Genomic DNA, 13787 nt, shown 5'->3' on the forward strand with positions numbered 1-13787 from the left:
GCATGGCAACCCATTCCAGTATTCTTACCTGGAGAATCCTATGGACAGAGGAGCCTGGTGTGCTACAGTCCATGGGGTCACAAAGAGTCAGACTTGGCTGAAGTGACTGAGTGTGAACACAAAAGACAGCTAGGAAAAGAAAGGTGAAAATAAAACCCTACAACATTTTTTCCCCTTTTTAACGACTTTAAGAACACGGTAACAAGGCGTTTGCATCTGATTACATTTTGTATTAACATCAGTATTAAATGAAATCTGTTGGTTTAAAAAAAAAATCATTGGAGTATATAGTTGCTTTACAATGTGTTGGTTTCTGCTGTATAGCAAAGAGAATCAGCTCTATGTATACCTATACCCCCAGGACACTGAGTAGAGTTCCCTGAACTATAAGGTAGGTTATTAGTTATCTATTTTATATACATAGTATCAATAGTGTAGGGCTTCCCTCCACTATTGATAAAGAACCCCCTGCATTGCAGGCTACTCTGTATGATACTATATGGGTGAGTATGTGTCATTATGGGCTCCCGTGGGGATTCAGGGGTAAAGAATCCACCTGCAATGCAGAAGATACCAGTTCCATCCCTGGGTCAGGAATCTCAGGGACAGACGAGTCTGGCAGGCTACAGTCCATGAGGCCTCAAGGGTCAGACACTACTTAGCAACTAAACCACCACTACCATCTACAGTGTGTACATGTCAACCCCAGTCTCCCAGTTGGCCCCACACCCCTTCCCCTCCTTGGGGTCCATACATTTATTCTCTATCTCTGTGTCTCTATTTCTGCTTTGCAAATAGGTTCATCTATACTAGCTTCTATCCTAACTTATCCTTGAGTGGGCGTCCATGGGAGCCTTCTCTTTGCCACTGGCTGGTTAAGCTTTCTTGGGGGGTGGGGTCTTACATCTTCCTTGGAGCTTTGCTACCCCCTCCCCACTCCACCCCCCTCCTCCAGCTCTTCACACTAAGGGCTCTTCACCTCTGAGAGAGTGTCTTGGGGTCTGGGGATTGTCCTGTCAGTGACTTCCGGACGGTTCTTCAGCCTAAGTAGTTTCCTGGTTTGATTGGGGTGGGTGGGCCCCAGGCACTAGGCTAAGGGCCTGGTGGGTTTTTCCTCTGGGGGCAGGATGCCTGGCGCCTTCAGTAAGGAACAGAAACTAAGACGCTTTCTCAAAGCCAAGAGGGGTGTGCGCAGGAGGTGCAGAGGGAGAAGTCTGGGGGTGGCAGGGCCAGACTCGTGCAAGGGGAGGGCGCAGGTCTCCGACCAGGGCACCTGGCCACTGTGCGTGGGAGAGGTGTGCCTCACTTTCCTGAAGGGGAGAAAGACACAGCTCCGCGCGTGGGAGAGCGGAGAACGTTTTGTAGGGCTCATTGTTTCCAGGAGGGTGTGCATGGGCTGCGCTGGGCACATCCATCCTGGTGCTACTCACAGGCTGCGCCCGCCTGAACTCTGCGCCCTCACCCGACCAGTCTCCTCCTACCCGCCCCCACAACACCGCACCTCCCCCACAACACCACACCCCTCGACACACATCCCTTCGCGCTCGCCGGTTCGGTCTATTCCTCCGCTCCTTTCACCCCGGGGCCCGCCGCCAGCCGGCTCCGCCGGGCCGGCGCACTATCCGGAGTCGGCGGCCACCCGCCCCGCCCGTAAGCGGGATCACCCCAGCCCTTCCTCCTCATCCACCCCGCCCTTCCTCCTCCTGCTTGCCTGCTCCCCGCTCGGCTCCCGGGCCGTGTGCGCAAGCGTGTCCGGCCCCCTTCCCCGCCCCACGCCGGGGCCCGGGCCCCCGCCTCCCAGCAGGCGGACTTGCCCGCTCCCAGGCCGGCCCCGCGCCTGGGACAGGGACCGGGCCGAGCGGAGTCGCCGCGCCTCCAGCCCGTGCGCCTAGCGGATCTGAGCTGCGCGCGGAGCCGTCCTGCCCCGCCCCGCGCCACCCGCGAGGGTGAGTACGCGGCGGCCGGTCCCCGTGGGGCCCGCCAGCGAGGGAGGGGAGCACCTCCGGGTCCCGGCCGCCCAGTACCCCGCCCGGCGCCGCGATAGGGGAGGTGGTCGGGCTGGGCACGTGGGCGCCGCGCGGTCCGGGTCGGGGTCCCGGACGGGCGGCCACAGCCCAGGGATTCCTTGCCCTGGATGGGATTTTCCATGGAAAGCCAATTGTCTTTGCTCCCTGGGAGTGAGCGAACGGGACGGTCCTCCTCTCTGGAAAGTTTCTAGCCCCCAGCCTTGCGCCGAGGCGGAAGAGGCCCCCCCCCATTCCCCGCCTCCGCGTTGGGCATCCTCTGAGCCGCGGTTGCTCCCCACAACTGCCCCACCAGGTCCAGGAGGTCGGCGGGCTGGGTTGGCTGGAATTGACAGGCTCTGCTGGGGCCGCCTGTGTGCAGGAAACCCAAGGTCGCCAAGCAGAGCTCAAGCGTCGGGGTCGCTAGCTGCAGGCTGGCCGTGCCCAAGACACCAGTCCACGTTCCTGGGGGTCTTTGGGCCTAGGATACTGCGTCTGGGACCTGCCTGGCTGGTGGGCAGTGGGGAGGGATGGGGTTGGGGTGGAGTTCAGTCCCGGGTAGAGTCTCTGGGCTCAGTTGTCAGTGCTGGGTGCCCCCCTGGGGCCCCTGCTGGCTGGGACCTCCCTGGCAAAACCTTGAGCTGCCAGCAGGCCTGTCAGCACTGGCCCCTCCATTGCCAGTCTTGGGGGAGGCTCTGCCTGGGCCATCTGAGGCCTCATCTACTGCTGTTGCTCCCCTGTCCCCCAGACTTGGTCCTGAGCCAGGTAGGGGGCTCCCGCCAGAGGGCTGGGGCTGCAGACAGTGTCCGGGGGCTCAGCTGTGCCCGTCTGACCTCCTGACCACCCACAGGCTGGCACACCCTCTCGCTTCTCAGGGCAGCCTGTGCTGTCCATCCCCCGGGGTGGGGTGGGGGGTGGAGGCACAGTGTGGAAGCCAAGTTCCGGCAGACTTATTCTTTGTGGAACCTAGGGAACGAGCCGGGCACGGCTAAGGTGGCAGAGAGACACAAACCAAAGCCACTCTCTCCTGAGCTGTGCTCTGCCGCCCTGCCTGTCTAGACCACCGCCCTGGCATCTTCTGGGGCGGCGGGGGGGGGGGGCGGGCAGGGAGGAATCGTTAAGGTGCTGAGTGCCATGGAAGTTTCCTGCACAGAGGCAGAGGCATGTGAGTATTTGCTCTTAACAGCATTTCTCCCACACTCTCCAAAGAGACTCTCCAAAGTCTGCCCATAATCCGAGAGAGGGTGCCTGCGAGGTGCCAGCTGCTTGGAGCCTAGAAATGAACTTCCGGGGGTTCTTCTCTTTGCTGGGAGCTAATCAGCAAATACCCCCTGCATGAGTTGACATAGCTCAGGTCCCTCTGGCCTATACCTGGCTTGGTTTGAGTCTCCACGGTGAGGCTCTTCGTGCCCCGTCCCTCAGCATCCATGTCCTGGGCAGGAGATCTGAGGCTGTCCCCTGGGCCCTGGGCCTCCCTCCCAGTACCCGAAGGAGAGCCAGGAGTCTGGACCTTCCCCCGAGAGCCCAGGTCATCAGGGCTTCAGAGGGGAGGGTGGACGGTAGGAGGAGTTAGAAAGTAGCCTGTGGTCTCGTGCTAGAGCTGGGGGCTGAGCAGCGTCCGTGGCTTGGGAGTGGGCTGCTGCTTGGTGCCATAGGGTCCCTTGCCCGTGAGTGGAGGCCCAGGCTGAGGCAGTCCTCAGCGCCTTCTGAGCTGATTTCCCTTTCGTCCCTCACCCACTTCCCTTCCCAAAGCAGTGACTCACTCCCACTCCTCAGAAACAGACTTCTTTGGCCTCTCCACCCTTCCAGCCCTTTTAGATTCGTAGGATCCAGCTTTCTGGTTTAGAACCGAGAATCTGCTCCTCTTAGAACTGTAACAAGTCCTGGAAAGGAAGGGCTTCCCTGGTGGCTCTGCCTGCGAGAGAGGAGACAGTCAAGACTCTGCAGTACAGAAGACCTGCGTTCAGTCCTTGCGTTCGGAAGATCCCCTGGAGGAGGAAATGACAACCCACTCCAGTATCCTTGCCTGGAGAATTCCGGACAGAGGAGCTTGGCAGGCTACAGTCCATGGGGTCTCAAAGAGTCGGGCACGACTGAGTGACTGACAGTTAACACTTTCTTCCCCGCTTTTCTACAGCTGGGGCCAGACCTCCCTTCCTGGGCCCTGTGATGATCTGTGGTTTACCCACTCTGGCCCAGCATCTACCTTGTACTGTGTGCCCATCCAGGCCTTATGTGGGTGCATTCTCTGGGTGGATTCCTCCACTCAGAGCGGCTCAACAGTTTGACCTCTCTGTCATGGAGAAGGGGTCCCTCCACCTTGTGGTAATACACCATGACCCCTTCCCATGAAGATGGGGTGGGGACCTCCAGTCTCCTGAAAGGGATCCTTCAGATCAGTGTCCCAGAGGGTCCCAGAGACTGAGGACCAGGCCTACAGCTTGTGACGGCCACCAGAACCCAGCTGAGTTCCCAGGCCCTGGGGGTTGGACCCTGGGTGGTAGGAAGCAGGGCAGTCAGGTAGGGGGACACCCAGAAAGTGTGCAGGGCCTGACCCTCCCCCGCCCCCCGACTCCTTAGCTGCCTGGGGGTTCGCGTTTTTTTGCAGGAACTAGCTAGCTTCTCACACCTCTCCACCTCAGGTCCTTCTCCATTCTTGTCCTTTTGGTTTCCTTGAGGAAGTGCCTAGGGCGGGCAGATTTGGGTACCTGTAGTCATTAATTCCCCTCTCTCCTTGGTCACCCTTTCCTGGAGGCGCTCAGCACTTGTGCACGCTTGTTCTGAGTGTGCCAGGAGAGGCTGCTGGCCACGCCTGGACTCCAGTTCACTCCTGACCTGTACCACAATCCGTGTGTGTGTGTGTGTGACGCCCTTTATTCTACAGATGGAGGAAGTGGTCAAGTGTTTGCTACAAGTGGGAGCAGCTGTAGTGATGCCTGGGCCCCAGGCAGGTGCGACAGGCCTCCGACTGGCGCCCCTGAGGCCCACAGAGGGGGAAACTCTGCCAGGGGCTGCCCCGTGTTGATTGCTCTTCAGATGAGGAAGGCCATCCTGAGCTGCAGGTTTTCTTTCAATATTGGCCGCTTGCCTGGGACCAGTAGCCCTGCAGCCAGATGACTGCCCTATCTCTGCCACCTCTACCCCCCGCTAAGCCACCCTGCAGAGACCCGATGTGATTGTTCTAGAATTTGAAGCCCTGGCTTCTGCCCCAAGCCTACGAGGGAGGAGGGTGCTGCTGCGGGGGGTTGGAGGAGGTGTCCACTTAGACCTCGAGGGTGGGCAAGGGCTGGTGCCGCTTACCTCCTAAGCCTGAGCGGGTTGGGGACTCTGGGATCTTGCTCTCCTGTGGAGGTTGGGGAGCATGGTTGCTAGAAAGAGGACAGGAAGCTGTTTGCAGAGTGTTGGGCTGGCTCACCGTTGCTTCTGCCGTGGGTCCGAACCCTCCACCAGGGTGCAGGCTCCGGGGCCTTCAGTGATGCTCCTGCGTCCATGGCCTGCCCTGTGTCCTTCGCCGGGGCAGCCTTCACAAATACCTGGCTTTCTAGTGAAAAGGGACTTAGTGAATAACAAAAGTGGTTACAATTTACCTATTAAGCACTTATTAAAAGCCTGGCCCAGTAAACCTCTAAAAAAAAAAGACTGTGCTGTTCACTTATTTACATCACTTCGTGTGACCCTTTCATTAAGCCCATTTGTAAATGAAGACAGGGAGGCGTGGGAAGATTAGACCACTTGGCCAAGGTCACACAGCTCCTAAGCAGCTGAGCTGGGACTCTGCCTGCATCCAAAATCTTGTGCTTTTCAGCCCAGTTCTTTACTGTTCCCCAAGCTCATCTTACCCTTCCCTGAGATCTGTGAAGAAGACGAGTCTCGGAGGTGTGAAGGGGTTTGCTCAAGGCTACAGGGTGTTGGTGACCAAGGGGGACACGGCCCTCCTGATTCGCAGTCCAGAACTCTGTACGGCCCTGAACCCCACATCTGGCCTGGCTGGTCCTGGGCTTCCAAACCCCTGCCTCTCTCATCTGGGCAGGGCCAGGTTCCCCTTCCTCCCTCCCTCCTCCTGCAGCCCCTCCCAGCCCCTGCCAGCACCCACCTCTCCTGCTTTCCCGCTGGTAATTGCTTCCATCTGGCCTGCCCGCCGGCTCCTATTCCTTGGAAATGCGGCTCCCTGGCTGCTGCCCACAAGGCCTTATCCGGCAACAGTGGCGACACGTGGGGATGGGGAGGGGTCCTCTGGGGTCTGAGCTCGGGGACCTGCCTTGGCAGCTGTTCCCGACACCCCTAGATTCCCACCGGGCTGCGGTGCCTTTGTTCCAGGGTGCTACTGGACCCCGTCCTGGGCTGGCTCAAGACCAGAGAGGATCCTCAAAGACCCACATCCTTTTTGCTTCTTAAAGGTTGCTCCAATCAGGCGGAGGGAGGCCTGGTTGGCAGGGTTGGCAGGAGAGAAGTGGGGGTGGCGTGGCCCTGCCCCGGGGACCCATTGCTCGAAGGTTACGGGAAGGGAACAGCGGCAGATGGGCAATGGCAGGGACCCAGAGACCTGGGAGCTCTGGGCAGGTGAGAATGGAGCTGGCTTGTTTCCTTGGGTTTTCAGCAAGTGACTCAGAGCCAGCAAACTAGAGATGAAGCTTCGTCCTTTGTCGTGATGAAAAATAAAACTGGCACATTTAACAATGCTTCCAGCGCTCTGTGGGCTCCCTTGCTTAGGGAGGGGAGGGAACAAGGTCCTCAGTGCAGCCATCTGGAGACTCCAGGAAGAAGACTCTGCCTGGGGGTGGGTGGGGAACCTGCCGTGTCACTGATGATGTTCAACCGTGACCCTGACAGGGATGGTCCCCAGGCGATGCAGGCATGGGAGGGGCATGTTTGTGGTGTGAACGGGTTTGCAAACTTTCAAGGCATTTTCCTCCTTGACTCTTGAGTGGTTTCGTGTAAGTTCCAGAAAACTGTCGTGTTCTTTGCTATGTTATTCTTGCCTGGAATGGTGTCTAACATAATAAATGCTCGGGAAATATTTGTTTGGTGAGTGGATGGAGAATATAGATTGGACATGACCTTGTCTTCACCATGTCCCCGCGCCGCTCCCCCCGTTTTTTAGGGTGAAGGCTTCCCAGGTGGAGCCAGTGGTAAAGAATCCACCTGCCAATGCAGGATATGCAGGAGACATGAGTTCGATCCCTGGGTCAGCGAGATCCCCTGGAGGAGGAAGTGGCCGCCCACTCCAGTCTTCTTGCCTGGACAATCCCATGGGCAGAGGAGCCTGGTGGGCTGCAGTCTGTGGGGTCGCAAAGTGTCGGATTTGACTGTGCGCGCACACACTTTCTTGGGGTGAAGGGAGAAGAGTTTCGCCTTTGACAGGCCGTTGAGGACCTGGCCCAGCAGCCTATTCAGACCTGGGAGAGGCAAGCAGGGGTCCCCTCGAGGGGGGGATGAGCAAGAAGCTGCCCCCCAGGAGGGCCTCCCCTCTGTGCCCCCACACCAGAGCCAGCTGGTCACCTTCTTGCTCCCATCCACCTTCCTCAGCCCTGCCTTCAGGTCCTTGCACAGTCTGGTCCTAACCTCCCTTCCTGCCTGACACTTTATTTGGGTCCAAGAAATGCACCCCTGGAATGGAACACTCTAGGGTCTCATGTCAGGAGTGAGGGCTTGGGAGGGGGTTCACCCCCATTTTTGCTTCAACCCAAACAACTCCTTCTACATATTGGAGTCTCATATAAAATTGCATTTGAAAGTGGGACAGAGGGTGTGTTGACTTAAAACTCTTTTTATTCAAAAACCCGCATTGGGTTCCAGTAGGACTGTTCTTACCTCCCAGCCACGTGTCCATGTCCTCAGCTCCGGCCTCTGCTTCCACTGGCCCCTGACCGTGACTTGGGTGCCAGTGGCAGTCCCCTTCCTAGATTGCAGGTGTCCTTCAGCATCCAGCTCGAGCCCATCCTGAGGCTTCCCTGATGGCCCTGCACACCCCTCGAGTCCCAACCTGTGACATCAGCGGACCCTGTCCCCCACTCCCCCGTGAGCCCAGAGGGACTCAGATGCCTGGGAGGGCAGGGTCGCACTAGCACCTCTGAACGAGAGCTCATTTCCACAAATGTCCCAGCGCCTGGGGTCCGGCTCTGTAAATGCTGGCTGGTGTGCTTTCTGTGATTCAGATAATCACAGAGCACTTTCTTTGGGGACCAAGAATCTGGGCAGGTGCTCTCTATCTTCTCTGCCTGGAAGGCAGGTCGAGTGCATGTGTGTGTGTGTGTGTGTGTGTGTGTGTGTGTGTGTGTGTGTGTGTGTTTTGGAGTCAGTTCCTGTGTATTCCCAGCATATATTCCGGGGTGTGTTTGAGCAGGGATCCACGTATTTGAGTTCAGAGATGTGTTTGTAGGTTTTAACACAGAGTGGACCAGAGCAGAGCAGAGATCACCCGAGAAAGAACTCAGAGTGTCTTCTGGGTGCCTCCCGGCTCTGGGGTGGGGATGGGGCTGTGGGGTCTCAGATCTGCCTCCTTGTTTTCCCATAGAGGCTTCAGGACCCCCTGGCCAGGGAGACTCTGGGTCATATTTGGGCTAAGCGTTAACCCTCCTCCCAGCAGTTCCACCTGCTCTTCACTGGTCCTGCCCCAGAGGGATCACTGAGACTGGGGCCAGGGAGGGCGGGCTACACGTTCCCCAGCAACACCTAGAAGTCTGACCGCCCATCCCTTTCTTCACTGGTGACCTTTACTTCGAGAGTGCATATCTGATAATGTCCTAGCGCCTGGGGTCCGGCTCTGTAAATGCTGGCTGGTGCACTTTCTGTGATTCAGGGCAGGGGCCCAGAGTCTGAAGATCACTCTCTTTGGGGGCCAGAAAGCCAGGCAGGTGCTCTCTGTCTTCTCTGCCTGCCTCTGGCCGTATGATCTTCGGCATGTCTGGAGCTCTGATTCTCCACCAGAATGTCTGATAACAGGGCTAACAGTGCAATGCACTGGATCGGTCACGCAGCACAGATGACAGACGTGAGCTGGGGAGACCTCAACTGACTCTGGGGCAGGACCTTTGACCGCCTGACTTCCCGTTGCATCCCCGGCACCAGGATGGCACACAGTAGCCTCTCGGTAACTCCTTTTTGCAAAGGCGGGAGCTGAGACTCAGAAAAGGAACTCACTGTTCTAGGTCACAGAGGGATTCTTGCCCCAGGCAGGAGCTACCTCTCCTGTGCTCCCCCCTGCCCCCATCTCTCCTTTCTCTGAGGTCATGGTTTATCTTCTGGTTCCAAAGATGTAGGATTGTTGAGGCTGAAACCCCTGGAGCATGGCTGATGGTGGGGCTGGCTGGGCTGGGACCAGTTCTCTGGAAGTACCCCTACCCTGTCCTGCTTCTCCTGGATCACCTGTCTGGCTCAGAGGGTGTGGGAGGGCTGCCAGGGGGCATCCTCTCAGGCTGGGTGGGCCCTTCTCTCACTTCTCCTTTATGCTAAGTCATGTCCCACTCTTGGTGACCCCATGGATGGTAGCCTGCCGGGCTCTTCTGTCCACGGGATTTTCCAGGACACAAATATTGGAGTGGGTTGCCGTGTCCCCTTTTCCTTTAGTCCTGTCTTTGGTCCTTTTCCTCTTTCTCTTTTTCTGAGCCCCCCACACTGCCACCGCCTTCCCTCCCTCCTCCTTCTGATTTCTTTCTCCTTCTCCTCCAACTACCCCTCTTCCTTTGTGTCTGCCTTCCCTTCTTTCCCTTGCCCCTCTGCCCCCGCCCGCCGCAGGTCTTGGCACCCACACCGTTCTGCTTAACGTGGCAGCTGGACTTCGGGTGGGCCGGGCGGGCGCCCTGCAGGCCACAGAGACTCCGGAGGGCCTCCTCCTTGGCAGCCCTAGCGTTTCTGACTGAGATGGCTCGTCCAGCAGTTGCGTTTGGTGAAGGGCTAGGGCCTGCTGCCCCCAGGTGCTGATGCTCTCATCTTTGGCTTAGCTTCCTAGGCCCTCACCTGCCTCCTTGGACATCTTCCTGGGCGGGAAGGCAGGCTCTCATCCTGGACCTAGAGGGTCTGCCAAGAAATGTGGGCTGGTGGAGCTTCTTTGGCCTCTGACCTCTGACCCCCACCCTCTTCTCTCCAGAGCACAAAGGCTTTTCCCCAGAGGTACCTGGGGTGGCGGAGGCTGGTCAGAGCAGAGAGGAGAGTTCTGCTCAGATGCCTTTCAAGTGAGCACAGATGAGTGTGTCCATGGGTTGTGTGCCCGACAGAACGCAGGCCTGCACCCATGGGTGGACAAGAATAGGGTGCACTGGTGTTGGTCTGGGCGCCCCTCTAGGCCTTCACGGTGCAGCCCTGTCCCAGCCCTGAGCTCTCCTCTCCTCTCCTTTGCACCCAGGCTCTGCTGTGTCTTGGGGGCCAACTGGTCCCCTGCTGTGGTCCCACGCGATGGTGACTGATCCCTGTCCACCCGCTCAGCTGCCTGGGGGCCCTGGGGCCAGCGTTCGCCCCCCATCCTCCAAAAGGGAGGCGTGTGGGGGCTTCCTGCCCGGCGTCTCACCCCTGCCAAGGCGGAGGGAATGGTGAACAGCTGCGCTGGCCGTTCCCGGCTCCGTATGGATTTGGTTTGACAACAAAGCTCCCTCTGTGTGTTCCCGGGCCCCTTACATAACCGGGGCGGGGGAGGCAGGCAGGAGAAGTTGGAGATGGGGACATGGAGACACCAGGACGGGGCGACTGGAAGGGGACAGGACTGGGAGGAGAGCGGAGGGGCGCGCGCGAGACCGGCTGTCGAGGAGGTAGACAGGAGTGTGGAGGGAGGAGAGGCTCAGCTCAACCCCGCAGTTCCACTTCCTGCCTCCCAGGGAAGAAGATCGGCTTCCAGGTCCTCTGGCTTTGTCCTGTGGATGCCTTTCTGGAGCCCCCAGCTGTCAGCCCGGGACCTGCAGAGGAGGGGAGCGGAGCACGGGGGTGGGATGGGGCCTGGGCCTGAGAGGTGTCCTCACCCGACCTGGTCGCTGATCACTTTCCCTAAAGATGGGAGTCCGTCTCCCAGGACCTGGGCCTGGGGAGCCCCTCCAGCTACTCTCTCTGTGGTGATGCTGAGGGGCCCTGACCCTGTCGGGGAGCAGGGCCCAGGCCTCCCAGGTCCAGGCCCTCAGCCCCTTCAGAGGCCGGTGGCCCTGCACCACGCCTCCATCAATAATCAGACCCTCTTTGCTCCCTGTGGCTGTCCCTGCAGCTATCCAAATAGAGTGAGAAGAAAATGTTCCCTTTCTAGAACAGCTGGACTGACAGGCTGGGAAGGCCAGGTGGGCTGGCCAGGCTTGGGTGTGTCCTGGGACCCTGATCCTGACAGCTCCTAGGCAGAATGAGGGCTCTCAGAAGAGGCTGGATGGGGCCTCCCACTTGCAGACGGGGCCAGGGCCCCGCAGAGGCTGGCCTCCTGGGCCTTCTCAGGGTTGGCGACTCCTCCGTGCCTCAGTTGCTCCGAGTCGGCTTATGGCCCCAGCTTCCTTGGAAGGAGCCTCGGGTGTGAGCTGGCCCTGAGGGGGTTGCTCGTGCACAGGCCACCCTTCCAGCCTGAGAACAAGGGCGGCTCTTAAAAGGGCAGAGGGGAGGAGCTGCTGGCAGAGCCCAGGGTTTTCCTGGGCCCGAGTGACACATCCAGTGGTCTGGCTTGACGCTGGGCACCAGCCTCCATTAGATTTAGGGTGCCCATCCAGGGGCATCCCGTGGAACCCCAGGCCAGCAGCTCTGGGGAGAGGGGGTTGGAGAGAGGCGGTGTGGATGAGGCACAAACCGGCCGAGCAAGCCCGAGACTCCGGAATCCTCAGTCCCCAGGCCCTGACTGCCCCAGTCTTGCCCTCCTCCACCTCCAGGACTGGGTGCCAGGTTGAGTGTGGAATTGCTCGTGCCTTAGGGCTTGAGCCCACAGGGGCTCTTATGGGGCAGGAGGTGAGCGGGGGCGTGTCCTGGATTTGTGTGCGGGCAGATGCGGGCGGATGATTAGCTGCAGGTGCAGAGAGGCTGGGACAGGCCAGGAGGGTGGTGAGTGAGCACGAGGGGCTGGCGGGGACATCCTCCTCTGGGGCAGTGGCCTCCGCCCCCTGTCTGACCTTGGCCACCGGCTGCCCCAGGACACTCCCCCACCCCTGAGGACACCTTTACAAGACTGTGTATCCTCCTCCCTTGCTTTCCTGCAGCCTGCCTCCCCCACGACTCACCTTCCCAGGTACCTCTGAGTCTGACAGGGGTGTGGGGCTCCTGGCCAGGGAGCTGGGCTTGGCCGCCCCGAGCCAGGAGCCCAGGGTTTCCCTTTACTTAACTTTTGGAGATGCAGAGCTCCCCAGAGGGCTGGTTCAGCCACTCCTGGCTCCTCCCGAAGCTCAGGCTTCTTGGCTGATGGCCCAAGGGACCTGCAGCCTGACAAACAAACTCCGGTGGAGCTGGAGCCGAAGTTGAAGGAAGCCAGTGGGCAGTGCCCTCCTCGAGGGATGGGGGAAGAGAGTACCCTGGCAGAAGGGGCCCAGCTGACCCCAGAAGCTGTATGTTGGGGCTGGGAGTAGGGTGGGCAGGGAGGAGGAGGAAGTGTGTGTGTGCGTGTGTGTGTGTGTGTGTGTGTGTGTGTGTGTGTGTGTGTGTGTATGTGTAGGAGTCAGTTCCTGTGTATTCCCAGGATTTATTCCGGGGCGTGCTCTTGTGTTTGAGCAGGGATTCATGTGTTTGTGCTCAGAGATGTGTTTGTAGGTTTCGACACACAGGGTCTGAGTGGACCAGAGCTTGAAAAAGAGCTCAGAGTGTCTTCTGGGTGCCTTCTGGCTCTGGGGTGGGGATGGGGCTGTGGGTTCTCCTGCAGGAGGCCCTGGCCAAGGAGACCCTGGGTCATATTGAATGGGCTGACGCTCTTCCCAGCAGTTACACCTTCTCTGCTCCGGCCCTACCCCAGAGGGATCACTGCTGAGGCTGGGGCGGCTGGGGGCGGTCTACACGTTCCCCAGTGACACCTAGAAGTCTAGTCGCCCATCCCTTCCCTCATGGGTAACCTTTACTTCGAGGAGAGTTGAATATACAACTAATTTGTGGAAAAGCCTTACTAATATAAGAAGGACTTCAAAAGGGTCTCTCTCACCCGATCTTTACTCCCAGGGGACAGGCTGATGCAGGAAGCAGAGGTCATGTTTTCCTTCTCCACGGTTTCATTTCTCCTCTAGGCGCCCCACCCTGGGGGCTGTGTACCCGCCACACGGTCAGCGTGCACAGCCCTCCACTCTTGCCCTCTGTGGCTTTGACCCTGTTGGGCTCCTACTAGGAATTCAGACGTGGACTGACCTTTGCCCTGCCAGGGGACTTTGGGAGTTCTGGCTCTGGAGAGGGGGACACCACGCTGGACTGAGCTGAAGCTCAAGTGGAGAGGGCGCTACCCCTGGAGCTGGGAGGCGGAGGTGTGGCTTGGAGAAGGGGTATCACTCTGTGGTGCTGGCTCGGGGGCTGTGGCCACGCCCCGTTGGAGCATGACATCTTCTCCAGGAGGGGCTGTGCCCGCAGAGGGAAGGCAGCTTCTCCGCTGAGACCTCCAGCTGGCTCCGACGTGGGATCCCCGTGTAGTGAGTGCAGGCAGAGTGTGGGTGGCAGTCAGTGCCCCCCCCCCGCACCCCGGGGCAGCTGTGTGTGTTCCATGCATTGTGTACAGTGGACCCAGTGGCCAGGAGGAGAGGTGAGTGTGCACGTGGTTGTGGTGGCAGGCGGGAGCTGTGGACCCCTCCCTATGCCGGGCTGGGGGCAGGCCTTGAGTGGAGAGAGACTGCCATCCGTTGGGGGAGGCCCAGACCAAGAGCGTCC

The 13787-nt window shown here is 59.2% G+C and overlaps 1 protein-coding gene across 2 annotated transcripts in view; it reads left to right on the forward strand.

Annotated features, from left to right (window-relative positions):
• The window catches only part of ST3GAL4 (ST3 beta-galactoside alpha-2,3-sialyltransferase 4), a 43051-nt gene continuing 30857 nt past the window's right edge, over positions 1594-13787 (forward strand). Inside the window, exon 1 of one of the 2 annotated variants that reach the window (XM_018043216.1) lies at positions 1594-1946. The gene's annotated coding sequence lies outside the window, so the exon portion shown is untranslated. Of the gene's footprint in view, positions 1947-12475; positions 12494-13787 lie in introns of those variants that run through there. The other variant, XM_013975832.2, reaches the window with a different exon arrangement.

Source organism: Capra hircus, chromosome 29, assembly GCF_001704415.2.
Source record: "Capra hircus breed San Clemente chromosome 29, ASM170441v1, whole genome shotgun sequence".
In the NCBI taxonomy this organism is placed as follows: domain Eukaryota; kingdom Metazoa; phylum Chordata; class Mammalia; order Artiodactyla; family Bovidae; genus Capra; species Capra hircus.